Source organism: Eschrichtius robustus, chromosome 1 (genome assembly GCF_028021215.1).
Source record: "Eschrichtius robustus isolate mEscRob2 chromosome 1, mEscRob2.pri, whole genome shotgun sequence".
Lineage (NCBI taxonomy): Eukaryota > Metazoa > Chordata > Mammalia > Artiodactyla > Eschrichtiidae > Eschrichtius > Eschrichtius robustus.
Genome location: NC_090824.1, coordinates 71591339 through 71608107, shown reverse-complemented (window position 1 = coordinate 71608107; position 16769 = coordinate 71591339). Strand labels below are relative to the sequence as shown.

Sequence of the window (16769 nt, the reverse complement as noted above, 5' to 3'; positions counted from 1 at the left end):
AAAACAGCAAAAAGGTAGAAGTAGAAACAAGAGGTATACAGTTACTACTGTAAAACAGAGAAAAAGTTATGATTACTTAACAATTTTATGACTATCTAGAAAATAAACTAAATACAACTATACTTAATACAGAAGTTGAATAAAATAGACAAAAGTAAAATAGTATAGAAAATTAAGAATTTTCTTACATGTGATTGAATAGTGGCCTCCTGCATAGTACTCACATCCTAATCCCTAGAACTATAAATGTCCCCTTAAGTGGCAAGAGGAACTTGCAGATTAAAGATCTTGAGACGAGGAGAGTACCCTAGATTACCTAGATGGTCCCTAAATATAATCAAAAGGGTCCTCATAAGACGGAAACAATGTCAAAGGAGGATGTAGATGTGATGACAGAAGCAAAATGTTGGAGTGATTCAAGGAAGGGGTCACAAGCCAAGGAAAGCAGGCAGCCTCCAGAAATTAGAAAAGGAAAGGAAAGGGATTCTCCTCTACAGCCTCCAAAGGAACCAGTCCTGTCAACACCTTGACTTTAGCCAAATGAAACTGATTTTCGACTTCTGGCCTCCAGAACTGTAAGAGAATAAATAAATTTGTGTTGTCTTAAGATATAAAATTTGTGGTAACTGTTACAGTGACCACAGAAATCCAATAGTGTATAGAACTACAATAATCAGTTAAATATATAAATGAAAAAAAGATTTGAAAAAGCAACTAGGAATGGCCTTAAATTAAATAAACAACTAGGAATGATCTTAAATGAAACATGTTGGACACCTATACAGAAAAAAACTTTGCTAAGACAGAAAAGAAAAATAATCTCAGCTCATATATGAAATCCTAGGTATTATAAGAATATCTTACATAAACAATTTAACAGTTTTAACACAATTTCACTAAAATAAAAAACAAGAATGCTTTATTTGGGAAGGATACTTGGCAAAATGATTCTAAGTTCATGAGGAAAAGGAACATAACAATAAACCAGGAGAGTTTTAAAAATTAGGGATAACAGAATCAGAGAATTATTACTCTAGTAGATAATTCAAAATAAAGAGACATTACAAATCAATAATAAGTAACACAAGAATTAATGGACCAGAATAAATAACCTTCCCCCCAAAACCATGGAATACATAAAAATTTAGCATGAAACTAGCACATATCATTACTCAAAAATAATATGGCTGGCATAACTGGAGAAAATACAGTGAGAAATTTTCCTCCAAAATATCTTAAAATAAATTCTATATAAGTGAGGGACTTCCCTGGTGGTCCAGTGGTAAAAAATCTGCCTTCCAATGCTGGGGATGCGGGTTCGATCCCTGGTCGGGGCACTAAGATCCTACATGCTGCGGGGCAACTAAGCTGGCGAGCCACAACTACAGAGCCCACGCACCTTGGAGCCCGCACGCCACAACTAGAGAGAAGCCCATGCGCTGCAATTAAAGATCCCACATGCCTCAACGAAGATCCCGCGGGATGCAACTAAGACCCAACGCAGCCAAAAAAATAAAGAAAATAAATAAATAAATATTTTAAAAATTCTATATAAATGAGAGTTGCAACAGCCAAAATCAAACCATAAGTGAGCATACATACAACCTCAGAAGGAGAAAAGTTATTTTAAACACAGACATGAAAGGAAAAGGGAAAAGCTGATAGTGATGACCATATAAAATTCTTAAGATTTTTTATGTGAAAAATATGACAATTGTTTTATATAATTTGGGGGGAAGGCACAGATGGGAAGAAATGGGCCAAGATTTTAAAAGCACACAATTATCGGGAATTGGAAAATATCATGAGAAACAGACACAGGCATAAATTACTACTAGGACTGTGAACTGATTTCAATTTCCTGAGATATAATTTGGCAATGAATACTCAAATATCTTAAAATATTGTATATACTCCTATGACCCACTATTCTATGTTCAGTAATTTATCATAACAGAACAATCGTAAGTGTACACAAAAACTTAAACACAATAAAACGCACTGTGTATTAAAACAAGTATACAATAGGGGATTGATTAAATATAACAAATGCCTAAGATGGGATATTCTGTAGACATTGAAAAGATCATGCTTGTGAAGAATGAAACATATATACCATCTAAATATGCACATGGTACAATATTAATTGAAAAAAGGTAAAAAGCTCTCTATACAGTATGATCTCTATTTTATAGATAACGTGTATTAAGACTAGAAGAAAGCACAGAAATACATTTACAAGAGCTATTTTTATCTTTAAAACCTTCCCTATTTCATAAAAATAAATGATAATTTTACATTCAGAAACATTTTAATTAGAATATAGGAAAATGGAAGAACTCAAGATGGGAAGGTTTTTCCTTTCCTTCTAAAAGTAATGAAAAAGTCAAAAGAAAAATGCTTCATTGACTTGACTCCATGAAAATATAAAATTCTTTGTATAAAAAAATGCCATAAACAAAGATAAAGACAATTGACAAAAGGGAAAAACACAAGTATATGGAACAAATGGCTAATATCCTTATATCATCCATTTGACAAAATATATTAATTTTGGCCAACAATATTCTACCCCAGAGGGAACAGACGTAAACAAATCAGAGTAGATACCTGCTCCCATGGTTCTTTCATTCTCATTGGAAAGGACAGGTAAGAAGGTAACTTCAGACAGTGATTAGTGCTATGAAGACCATAAAAGACTGGGGAAACACACAAACAAACAAAAACCCCAGAGGCAGTAACATGATGGAATGTGAAAGGGGTGAGAGGGATGTAGCACTAGAAAGTTGAGAACAGTTCCGTTAAGGAGGTGACATTTGAGCTGAAACATTAATGATGAGACATAATCACCATGTAAAGATTTGAGGAAGAGGGATCCAGAAAATGGATAACCACAAGTGCAAAAGCCATGAGGCAAGACAAAGATTAGCCTGTTTGGGAAGTGGTTGAAGTGTCTTGAGCATAAAGGGCAGTGGGGAGACTGAAATAAGATGTAATCAAGAAATCTCAAGGCCAAATCATGTTGGGACCTTTAAATCATCATAGAAAGTTAATATGGCATTTCAAAACAATAAGGAAAATATCAACATCCCTAAACAAGACTAGAAACAATTCACAACTGAAAAAATACAACTGATCGATCAATACACACATTAAAATTTCAATCTACCTAGTAATCAAAGATAACCAAATTAAAATAGCAAGATACAATTTTTTACCTTTCAAATTGGAAAGCTATCACAAATCATCATTTATATACAATGGCAGTGAGGTGAGAAAATGACAAGATTGTTATTTATGCTAGCGAAATATGAGGAAAAAAACTAAGTAATCAAAAATAGAGGTGCAATTTAAATAAATTATGGTACATTTCTGCCATGGAAAAGTGTATGTCCATTAAATCTTCGAAGAATATTTAATGTTTAATTATGTCTGATACTGTTGATTACACCATTTCTAATCCATTCACAAATTCTAACAGTGCCCCTCCAAAACATCATTTCTACTTCAAAAAGCCCTAAGCCACCATAATTTCTAAGACTACTGCAATAACTTCCTAATAACTACCTCTTTCTAGCCCCTCACCCTTTCCCTTGTTAATCTTCTATACAGCAGGGAGAGTGATTTCCTCAGTGTTAATCATCGTAACATTCAAGTGCCCAATATATTCACATTTTAACTATAATAAAATTCTCCTTACTATGTATGGCCCATGTGAGCTCACCCAGTGTTATCTCATAAACATCTCCTTTTGCCACTCTCTCCCCCTAACAACGTTCAACACACACAGCATTTGTCTCTGTTCTTTGAACCTGCTAAACTCATTCAGATCCAAAGACTTTTGTCCTTGTTATTCCTGATACCTGGAATGTGATTTTCTTCCTCCGAGTCATTTAGAGCTCAATTTAAATATCCCTTCTTTGAAGAGGTCTCCTCTTGCTACCCTAGCTAAAGCATACTCTTCCTCAACACTTTTATCACATGCACTTAGCTCCTTTATAGTATTTATGCCTATGTGAAATTATTTAGTGTTATATGTTTTCCTCTTCACTTATAAGACTATAAGCTCCACTAGAGCAGAGACTTTCTGTATTCCCAGCATACAGGACCTAGAGAACAGTACTACAAAATAAACATTTATTGAATGAATGAATGAAGAATGAGAATAGAATATTATATAAATAACAGAATGTTAATTATATTAAATTTACTAAGTGACACACAAACCATCAATAGATATCATATAATATAGAGGGTATAAAAGCAACATATGCCAATGTTAATATAAATATGGGCGAAACTGGAAAACAGATTATAAAACATACATAGGCTTCAAATTTTATTTTTATATAAGCCAAAAGAAAATTTAACTGACTTGAAAATTTATCATTTTCAAAGAATAACTGAGATACTGAAATATTAAAAGCAAATTTATAAAATTAAGAGCTCTTATGTATGTATGTGTGTAGACAGATGATAGACATATGTAGATAAAGAAATACACACACATACTACTAAAAGAAAGATGAGAGGAATGAGAAGAAAATAGGATTATACTAATCAAAATATTCAAAATTATAGACTGAAAAGAATATTTTTAAGAGAACACATTTAAGAGGTCATCTTATTTCTATATAACACTGACATTCATTCAAATAATTTTATGAAACACTCTAAAAAACCACAGTAAGTCCATATTCAATCTGACCTGAAATGATAGCACATTCATAATGAAAATTTTCATAAACCAGTGATTATCTTCAAAGACTATAAGAAGAAAAGGCAAAGGGGAAAAATAAGCTATCTATAAAGTTCTAGCACAGGAAGCACTAAAATAATTTTTTGAGGTTTTAAAAATGCTTTTTATTTCAAAAAAATAAAAAATAAAAAATGAGAAATGACTATATGTTATAATCTAAAAAATGAATATTGTCAATGACCAAGATGAATAATGGCCCAAAATATAGCGAAAAAATTCTCAATTTAAATATAGAAAAACGGAACATTCAATTACCTCCTTGAGAACAGTGGGCTTCCTCCCAAGCCTCCACTGAAAAATATGATGTGAAATTGTTTCCACTGTTTTTCTATTAAAAATCTTCCAATTCAGTTTTCCTTTACTGACCCAATTCCCTGGTACTTAGGGTAAGGCTGTTTTTTTGTTTTTGTTTTCTGTACATGTGTGATTGCTTATCTGTCTAGAATAGTCTTGAGTTATTTCATTTGATTGTATCACAGATCTGGCAGGAGCTTCACCTTTGGCAAGTTAATGTCCACAGGTGATGTGGGAAGAGGCTGAAAAGGCATATGGTAAGCAATCCGTGCATGTTCTTGGATATTACTCTTCTTAGGAGGCCACTGTATTTTACTAGGATAAATCAGATCCACAGTGGGACTGGGAGTTGAGTTGACTTCAAAAGAAACTTGCTTCCCATTTGTATTACATATGTCTAAAAGAGCTAGAAAGGGACTAATGTAAAAAGAGAACTAACCCATTAGTTGTCTTCTGCTAAAATTATTTTCTCAAAATTGCCTGTAACTCCATATTTTAAAAATGGGATCAAAGGAAAAAAAGACTGAACTCAGTGTATAAGTTATAACAGGAGCCTACAAACTAGCATATATACTAGCATATGCGCAGTAAAATTTGCTTTCACATAGTACCAAGCCAAGTGTTCTTAATAGATTATTGTTCAGAATTCATTTAAGGTACTTTCCTGGTAGTGTTAACATTAATAGGAACATTATCTAGTTGGAATAATGTGTGACTGATTTTAAATGTGGGACTGACCTGTGTTTTAGCAATCCATTCAATATTTTTAAGAGTTAAATACCAAGAATCAACTATCTCACAATTAATTGAGTGAACTTAGAAAGGATTTACTGAAAATATTCTCTATGGAAATCACAAATGTGAATAATATGTGGTTTCTACTCTCAAGGAAAATGTAATATAAATAGAAAGACAAAACTAGTACACAAATCTTGGTAAGTGATAAGTAATGAACTAGAGTTTTATCAATAAATATAGAATGAAGCATACTGATTTAAGACATCTTAAAAGCAAAACAATTTTAGAATCTGGAAATAAACAGAATGATATTCAAATCAAAGGAGAGGAGAGAGCGATAATATTTTGACCCTATGTCACAGGTTTATGGTGAAGCCACAGCAAGAATGATTTAGGTTGGGAGGCAGAATGAGAATGGAGATCTAAAGATCTGGTTTGGTTTCAGATGAGCTGAATCTGTCATAACCTGCGGCACAGTGGGAAAATGTGGAGTTAGAATTTCAAAAAGCAGCATAAAAAGTAAATATCAATTAATGGCCAATTTTCTTATTATTTGCGTTTACCTCCGCAACATGAGTAAGGTATTATGCCGTGGAGCACTAACATTAAGTACAAAATAAAGAAGTAGGTTTCTGATGAATTTTAGAGCTCTTTACCATTTAATTTTTAACATTTTACTTGACCCACTGAAACGGCTTCTATACTAAAGTCCTAGACAATATCACAATTAAAAAACAGAAAGAGCCATTTAAAACGAAAAAAAAAACAGAATGACAAATTTTAAAAGTAATATATTTCAGATAGTATATTTTGAAAAACTATATTTTTAAGTATTAATTTTCCTATATGATGACTGGTGGCTATATATACCAGATGCTTCCTAAAAACACCCCTGAATTTTCGTTTTCCCAAGTATGCTCACGAAAACTTAGAAAAATAGAAATTTGTTCTTTCTAATATCAAACTTCCATCACATAGCAATATTCACCTTAAACTAAGTGAAAAATAGAAGAATAATTAATTTTACTAATTTTGTAAAGTAAATAGAATGTTTGAATTACTGCAATGGTTGGGAAAAGGGTAAAGTAGCAGGAATAAATAGTTTCTTGATACCTAGACGCACTTTGTCATATTTTACAGTTTGTTCCTTCTTATGAAAGCACAAATACAAAAGTCTATTGGTATAAGAAATATGACTTCATAAAGTAATCATATATATTACAATTCCTTGCATCAATGCTGCTTGAAATTCATCTGATCCTGAGATTTGTCATATTTACCATTTCATCTGACATAAAGGTCAGAACATCCATTCACCAAGATTCCTAGGCTAGGAAGTGTTAATTGATAAAAATCATAAATTAAGTATTAAAGTGTCACTAGTTATATTGGTGAAAGTTAGTAAATAAGGTAAAAATCTTTCTTTGAAATTTTAAATGAGATAATCCATATTTAATAGCAATGTGGAAATAGGAGCAAAAAATTATGGGGATATTTTATTGATAATTGATTTATCTTCTCTCAAACTTTAATGATCTGATTTGAAGAGAACACATTTTTTTTCTATTTTACTTCTTAGTATACTATCTGTACTCATTTGGAACTTTCCAGAAAAAAAAAAAAGATTTTTAAACATAAAAGGAATTTTTCAATTATTTCTATTTACAATGCCCTTTGACTTTGGAATTATCTAATTATCATATATTTACCTGACAATACATATTAAAGAATCCTACTTTTGGCTAGATTTCAGCAATAAAGATTGTATTAAATTATATTGAGGAATGGCAGAAATTCAATGCTGCATTCCAAACGGTTTAAGTCACTTTTGCACAGCAATCACTCAAAATAACAATACAATGAAGTCTGACTGAAACAGCACTTTACTCCCAACAAATACAACTTCAATTTAATTTTCTGTTACAGGAATACTACTCTCTCATAACCAATGTTCTTGGTGACCAACAGCTTGATTTTTCACCATTTCTGACCACACTTTGTGATACAATCTGAAACCTTGAAGAATTAAAAAAAGAAAAAGAAAGAAAGAAAAGAAAATCTGATAATGGAAAGAAACTGTATTTTTTTTTTTCTAACTTTCAACCTGAACCTGCTTGGATTACCTGGTTATCCTTATTTAATCATCATTGACACTCTATCAATTGTAATAAAACAAGGAAGAAAAACAAAGAGATGCAAGGGAAATGGAAGAAGATCAACTGAGCCAAAACACAACTAAGACCTAAAATGCACTTGCCTAAGAATGAATGAAGGGCAATACCACTGGCTTAAAAAAAAAATCAGAGGCATAAAAAATAATTCTTGCACCCTCAAATATTTTTGGACTAAGGATATACATAAATAAGAAGAGAAGTATTAATTACTCAACAGTAATATTATAAACCCCAATCTCAGTGTTTAGAAGAGATTCATTAATTCAGCAAATAATATACTGAATACATAACAGAGAACAGCAGTAAGGGATTCACCAAGAAATAAGTCAGTAGCTGTCTTAAAAATGCTCACAATCTAATAGGAAGACAGACATATTTATAGATAATACAATAATACTTTAAACAAAGTATTAGTGAGAACACAGAACACACTAGAGAAAAGCATTTATTCTAACTGCCAAGACCAATAAAGACTTCACCTAAATTGGACATCAAAGACTGAGTAAGATTCTATCAGGAGGAAAAGCTAGAAAGAACATTCCAAACTCACAGAATAGCCTAAGACAAGGTATGGAGATACAGAAATGGATGAACATTCATAGATATGCCAGCTCCCCATAATGGCCTCAGTGCAGGCGATTTAAAAGGATATTAAAATGGGAATTTTCCTGTTTTCTCCGTTTCCGCTAAGGACCCTAAGCTGAGAACAATAGGTTCCAAGTACTAGAGCTGAGGTGACACATCACCTATGCAACACTTGGAAAGAATGTGGCCAATAATTGCTCATGCATCCTTTAGTCTATCATTCACATAAAAAAATATAAGCATCTATTGGAGGAGGGGAGTTTATAAATTGTTTGAGGAAGGAATAGAACAATGATTCACTCAGACTTTGGCCTATGCCCTTCAGAATACAGGACACTTAAGGAATGGTACAGGAACTGGACTTAGGTCTGAAAAAAAAGTCTAAAGGCAAGAGGGCAAGATGACCTCACTCCAGGCTACTACCTCAGAAATGGCCAAGAATTCCATTTCAGAGATTGTGGAGTACAGAATTACATTTTCCCATAGGACAGATAAGGATCCCTGGGAAAGGAACTAGCCCTGAGCCATTTTTAAAGAAACTCTATCCAAAGGACTACAAAAGGAACAAGATAACCCCAGAAGAAAGAGGCTGGAGGTAGACCAGAAAGTCAGAGACTAAGGAACGTAGCCAAAAGAAGACAAAGGAAGTATCAAATTACAACTGGGTTATCCTCAGACAGTAGGAATCTTTGATAAACCCCAAAAAGCAAGAGAAAGAATCCATTCAGATTTCCAACATACCTTTACTACCAATTAGTTGTTCTCTATTTCTAATCTTGAATCTTTGGAAGACCCAGGAGCTGCACAGTGAGTAGGGAGGAAAAATAAGGCAAAAGAAATTAATACAAAAGTCTACTAGTCGACATGTCCTGTTCCCCTTTCCCACTCAGATTTTTAAGACTGCTTTGAGTAAGGTTGATGTAAGGGAGAAATTTTACATTGGATGACAGTTTGGAATTTTAATTTCTTAGCCTGGTTTTTTACTGCCTGAAAACAGTCTATTTTGCAATGCCAGAGAGTGAGGAAAGAAGGAATGACAGAGAAAACAAAAGAACAAGAGAGAGAGGAGAGCAAGAGGAAGAGAAAGAGGAAGAAGTGCAAGGGAAGGGCAGAACAAGGATAGGTACTTGCACAGCCCTGAGACAGACAAAATAACATTCAAAATGGGATTTTGGGTACAGTGACAGAAAAAAATAAAGTAACTTTCTGCTTGTACCCTGGTGAGTCCATCTCTTTTAATAAACCCACAGAGAGTGCTAAATGGTGGGCAAAGTAGTCTGATTATAAGGCGATAATTTTGATTTGATTATTGTGAAGCCTGGAATCTAGTCTATAAATATAGAAAAATTAAAGTTATTTTTTTAAAGGAGTACCAATCATATAATCATGTACATACTGTGAATTTGTTTACGGAGAACTTACATCTATTTTTAAATGTTCACTCATGTCCTGAGTTGCAGAAACTCTGTTAAGTACTGGGAAAAAGAAGTTAAAGGCAGATTCCACCTTCAACGAGTTTACAGAAAGAAACACACAAGAACAGGAATAAGCAAAGCCTACAGGATCATGTACAAGGGTCACCTAACAAAAGCATAAAGGATGAAGCAGGAGGAAACACCTCAGTTAAGGAGAAATTAAAGTTAGGTCTAGGGCTTCCCTGGTGGCGCAGTGGTTAAGAATCCACCTGCCAATGCAGGGGACATAGGTTCAAGTCCTGGTCCAAGAAGATCCCACATGCCGCAGAGCAACTAAGCCCATGCGCCACAACTACTGAGCCTGCACTCTAGAGCCCGTGGGCCACAACTACTGAGCCCATGTGCCACAACTACTGAAGCCCACGTGCCTAGAGCCCATGCTCCGCAACAAGAGAAGCCACCGCAATGAGAAGCCCGCGCACCACAAAGAAGGTAGCCCCAGCTCGCCACAACTAGAGAAAGCCCGCGTGCAGCAACGAAGACCCAATGCAGCCAACAATAAATAAATATAAATAAATAAATAAATAAATTTAAAAAATAAAAAAAAATAAGTTAGGTCTAAAGGATTAGGTTGAGTTATACAGATGATAGTAGCCTAGGGATTAAGGGGTATGTGAGTGGTTGGAAAGAATGCTGCAGGCAGGCAAAGGCCCAAAGAAAGCATGGCATATTCTGGGAACTGTAAAAAGTTCAGTAGCAATCAATCAATCAATACATGCAGTCTACAAGGAAAGAAATAAAGTTGAGAAGCCAGATCAATACCTGGACAGGGAATTTGGATTTTATCAAAAGAACAATGGAGGTCACTGAAAGGTTTTAGTAACACTCATTTTTCATATACTGCATATCTCGTATATGCTAAGCACTCTTTCATGTTTGATTGTTTTTTCCTCACAACAACCCTGTGAGGTAGGTGTAATGATTTCCAATTAACAGATTGAGAAAAAAAAAAAAAAACCTTAAATTTGTTAAGCAAGTTACACTTGATTAAATAGCTACAAAGAGGCAATCAGGATGCCAACCATGCTTCAGAAAATACATACACACACACACACACACACACACACACACACCCACAAATATTACCTAAAACACATTGAAATTTCAGAGTTAAAAAAATGTTTTAAGTAATAATGCTTGTTAATTCAGTATTAAAGATAAAAGATTTGTGGCATTAAATAGTTCTTTAAGCAAACTTATACATTTAAAATTTTCAACTAATTCGATTTATATTGAGAAATACCTGCAGAATTCATGAAAACAGGCAAGAATTAATATATATATAAAATAAGATATAGCAAAGATTGAGGTAATTATATGAGGATTTTATCTCACTATATTTGCCAGAGGTTATTTGGGAAATATATTTGAAAGTTTTTTTATCTCCCTATAATATCACAAAAATTTGTTCAGACAAATTTGGTAAGACAATTTTTTAACAATCTGTTTGGGATGGATCTAAAAATGTCTCTAATTTAGAAGAGTATGTACTTTGTAAAACTGAGAAGAGTATCTGAGAATTTAAAAATATATATTGAAACTCTATTTAAAAATGTATGTTCTTTAAAATTAATTTAAATTAAAATCTACAAAGTATACTGCTCTGTAGCTTATTTTCTCATCAATTTCACTTATTTCTTCAGCTAGTCTTAATATTTCTTTTTAAAATCTTTAATTGAAAGCTAGATGTTTCTAGAACATTATTGCTGGAAGTCTAAGTACATATAATTATTTAGAATTTCTATTATCTATGCATTTGATTCATTTTTCCTATTTCAAATAGAAAATTATAATGGGGGAGGATGAAAAAATAAAGGTTTCATTAAGATTAACTGCTCTTGATTTAGTATTTATTTCTGAATGCCAAAATTATTAAGAGAGTATAAATTAAATAATAAGCCTGACCACAATTCTAGTTCTTCAGAATATGACGAAGAGCACTCTCTTGGAAAATAAACAATTAAATAGAGATATTAGGTATCTATAAGATACTTTATGCAATGAGGATAATTTCTAAATAAACTAATGTTTCAAATATACAAATGAACTGAAACACCAACATTATTTTTGATTACACAAGTACTACATGTTCATTAAATTCAAATAGTACACAAGTGTATTAAATAAAAATGAAAGTTTCCATATAATTCCCTTTTCCAAATACCATATACTGGGAGTATATTAAAGTATAAGTTTCATATGAATCTAATAAGTTGTTAAACTTCATCATCCACGGAATATCTAATATATAACAATTAAATATCCTGTGTAACTGAAAAATATATATTCACATATGCACCACAGGTATAGTTCGTACCTTTTCACCAACACATTAAAATAATATATAAAACATATGGCCTATTCTGTCAAATATGATTACTTCAGTTAATAAGATGAATGGGATTAAGGAATACTTACACTGCATGTAGAAAATACAAAGGAACCAATTATAGCAAATCGAATATTTCACATACTGATAAAATACCCTCTTGCTAGAGATACGTAAGTATATTATGTCTAAACTATATTTTTAAAAATATTAATGTTCACTTTTTTAACGCTTTGACTATTGAGTGAAGTATTAAGTCTATGCAAGTAAGGGGTAAAATCTACTTAAAATGTTAGTTTTTTGGTAATATTTAAGTGCATTCTTTTCTGAATGTAAATAAAGTCTAGCTTTTTCTAATCTGCTTGATGCTTGCTCCCTGATGAGAATCATACTGTATTTATTCTCAAAAAAATTTATTTCAAAACATTGGGGGTAACTCCACTATAGAATTAGAGACAGTTTAAAATCTTCGTAGGAAATCAGACCTCCTCTTTCGATTCTAAAATAGCATCACTCGGTATTTAATTAGTACAAGTAGTATTCTAACTGGAACAAAATCACTTGCACCAAAGTATCTTGGTTACATAATGTAAGGTACAATTCTCAATACATAGAATTCTACCACTGAGTTAAACAGAAAACACTTAAAGGTCTCTAGAAAATAATTTCTTCCACCCACCTCATTTTACAAGTAAACAAACTGTGGCCCAGAGAGGCTTTTATCTGCTTTCACTGAGAATCTACAGTATAGAGACATACACAAATATCATTTAAGTTATGACACATACTGTAAAGTTACCTAAAACAAATGACACTATGTTTTATAAGATTAAGACTTTCTAATGACTGAGACCCTAATTTCTTGCCACAGAAATGTCTATAGATGCACACACACACACAACACACACACAAAGATAACTAGTACGTCATACTACTGACTAAAAAAAAAGCAAAACAATGAAATATAACAATCCATATCATATTGTTTAAAAATAGACACAGCAGTTCCTAATGTTATTTTCCTATCCTATAAGGCATAACCATGCCAAATTATTACAAAAGCAGCATTCTTGTAAAATTGCTTTTACAAAAGGAAAAAAGGAAATTATTAAACAGTTAAATGGGAGGGAGAGACTAAAATACGTTACGTGGAAGTTCAAATATTTACTATTTATTCTCTCCCACGCTTTCTTTCAATATGTTAAAAAGTTCAAACTCAATGTTTCTAAAACAAAAAATCAAAACTACATTCATCACAAACTGGCTTTGTTGCAAAACTTTCATGAGAACAGTGAAAGTATTAAGACTAAGGCATACAACACTGCAAGGAAAGCTAATTAGGATGTTTCTGTTGAATTATAAGTTGATTTGCTACTTTAAGAACACAGCTCTAAAATCTTATATAATACTGATTTGGTTATTTGAAAAATATTTTAAAACAAATTGATTCTCTTAAGTTGCATTAAAAGTGAAGTATTTATAAAAGCATTTTAGTTACATTTGCTTTTAGAATAAAATAATTTCTGAGGAGTGCATCCATTTGTTTGTTATTTAATCAGTACCAATCACAAATTAGATGACCTTAAAATAAAATTTAGAGCCAGGGAGAGCAGCACTAAGTTTAACTGACCTCAATACATTTTTAAATGATGCTTCCCAGTTTTTTGTTATTCTCTCATATTGGGTTTTCCAGTCTAGGGCGGGTACACAAGAAACTTACAGTCTATGTAGTACTCCTAGTCAGTTTCACTCTGCAGATGGCACAGTGGAGAAATACCTTCTGTACAGGACCATGTACAATTTCTTCTACAGCTGTCAGCACCTAGGGGAAAGTGCGCTGTTAAACAGTTGCTGCGTTCCACCTCAGAAGTGGCTGCAATTCGGTGGTGGGTGAAGTGACTCCTGTACATATATACAGGGATGAAAAGTACTATAGAAAATGAAAACATTTAACAACAAAAGTGGCTGTCTGAAAACTGTGCCACAGCAAAGCAGAATACATCATTCAGTCACAAGAGCCCTACACAGATAGGCTACTATTCACTTAAAAATTGAATGTTAAGAATGAGAAGGAAAAAATAGAAATACAGTTATTCAATTCACAGTATAACTAGAAATCACTGTTAAAACATATGTTAAAAAATTAAACCCAAACATTGTATACTGATTTATTACATTATTTCTATAGTAATTTACCTAAAACCAGGCAAATGTATACAGTACGATTCTTTATTCTGTTCAGCCAATTTAATACTTGTTTTAGATAACAATTCAAGGGGTAAAAAAAAAAAATAGGTGAGATATCAAACCTGAAGCATAAGTAACATGAAAATATCTAAAGCAAACTGTAAGAAAAAACATTCTGAAATTCTTAATTACTTCATATTAAAAATTTTATAAAATAACCAGTCCTCAACTACTAGCAATGGTTATTTTTCATAAAAGGGAGCTTTAAAAGTGACCTCATTATAAAATGACAACTTCTCTTCTCCAAAGTCACAATGAGTTAGAATCTAAATACATCTTCATCCTTAACCCATATAAACAATGAATTAACCAATTATATGGTAACTTTAGCTCATTAATACATAAAATTATTACTATATCCTACATTTACTACAAAACAACACCCTTTCTACATGATTTATCTTTGATGGAATCAGAAGATAAAATCCAAAAATTATTCTCTGAGAAATATCACTGAATCACTAGGCCTGAAGGTACTATCTTTCTAATCTTCTATCTCTAGGCACAGCTACTATATTTATGCTAATTTGAAGAGGTAACTGATTACATTACTTCAAAATATCACATTTAGGTTCCTGAAACAGATTGAGAATGCTTTGATGTGAAGTCCAACAAATCTGACCATTAAAAAGTGTCCCATCCATCAAACTTATCTGAATCTCACTTGCCATAACAGAATTTATTCTGGCATATATTCAGTGAAGTTAGAGGTAGCCAACAATTCCCTTCAGCTTTCTTAAATTCTTTCTATAATAAGGCATAATGTAAATGAATATTATTTCCTTTAAGTGACAAGAGGTCATAAAGGAAGAAAAAAGTACAGAGTTTCCCAGTCTCTTTATTAAGAGACATGGATCAGGGATCCCCAATCTGGGGTCTACTTATGGGAATTAGGAAACCTAGGAATTCTGCAAAAGTGCAGGCTAAAATAAAGACATATTATACAGGTGTATAAGTACATTTTTTTCTAGGGGAAATGGGCTTTTGTCAGGTTCTCAAAAGGCTCTGTGATTTTCCAAAAATAGTTTAAGGAACTACTGATAAATGATGTGAAGACACCCAACTGAATAAGCAGCAGTAATCATTTAAATCAAATGCCTAAATCTGAGCAGCTCATTATGTAAAATGAGTAGCAGACACAGGGATGTTCCAACCATTAAATGAAATAACTCACATAAAGCACCAAATACTGACCTATTATTATCAGTAATAGCAGTAATTGTTCAACAAAAGCTATGTCAAAAAAATAAAACTTCCTTATAGGGTCCCATCTTTATTTACTGCTACATAACTTCATAATATATTACTTTTACTTAGCTGCGTCTTCTACTTTTATTTAGGTGTGTCTTCTAAAAGACATCAACAACACAAGCTATACATTTCTGCATTATTTTAGATACAAAAATGCTAAATACAAGTTTTGGAACACTGCTACATACTCCTAGAATCTACATTTCCCCAAAAGCCACACTGGTCCCTTCTATGACACAGTACTTACTTGGAAAAGGCTCAGATATGAAAAACATTTGGCTTCAACTGTTTATATAAAATAATTTCACCTCCTTTACCAGTCTTGCCTTTCAAACAAACAAAAAAATCTAAATTTGAAGAATCTATCAAGGAAACACATTTTCTGAAAAAGTTATACATATAATACTTTTACTTTCACATATCGTTTTCTTTACTCAGGTTAGTTTTCTGAAGATAAAAGATATAACAAACATTCATACATACACAACCTTTAAAAAGAATCCTTGTGTTACAACATGTAGATTAGCCTTACCTTTAAAATGAATTCACAATATTACCAACATCATTACAAAACCATGTGTATGGTGCTCTTCAAGATTGTGGTAACTTTTAAATACCCATCAAAAAATGACAAATGAACTGTTACCATGTATGAAAGATGCTCAGTGAAGGAAGAGGTTGGTAAATATATCTGAAATAATAGCATACAGTGCAACTATATAGTTGGTTCCCAATCATTTCAAATGTCAAGTACCTTTTCTAGAGTCTTCTCATGATAGGAGTTATACTTTATGTATTCATACACTAATAAAATATATAGCAGTAAGAACAAACAGTACAGGCTTTAAGTAAAGATACAGAAGTAGAAGAGAAACATATTAAGCATTCAGAGTACTGCAATGAAAAGAATAAGACTA

General features: G+C 32.5%; 1 protein-coding gene across 4 annotated transcripts in view; it reads right to left on the bottom strand.

Annotated features, from left to right (window-relative positions):
* The window catches only part of NOVA1 (NOVA alternative splicing regulator 1), a 138610-nt gene that overhangs the window by 79138 nt on the left and 42703 nt on the right, over nucleotides 1-16769 (bottom strand). Inside the window, exon 1 of one of the 4 annotated variants that reach the window (XM_068546733.1) lies at nucleotides 13034-13078. The exons of 2 other annotated variants lie outside the window; for them this stretch is intronic. The gene's annotated coding sequence lies outside the window, so the exon portion shown is untranslated. Of the gene's footprint in view, nucleotides 1-9291; nucleotides 9350-13033; nucleotides 13079-16769 lie in introns of those variants that run through there. One more of the 4 variants, XM_068546714.1, reaches the window with a different exon arrangement.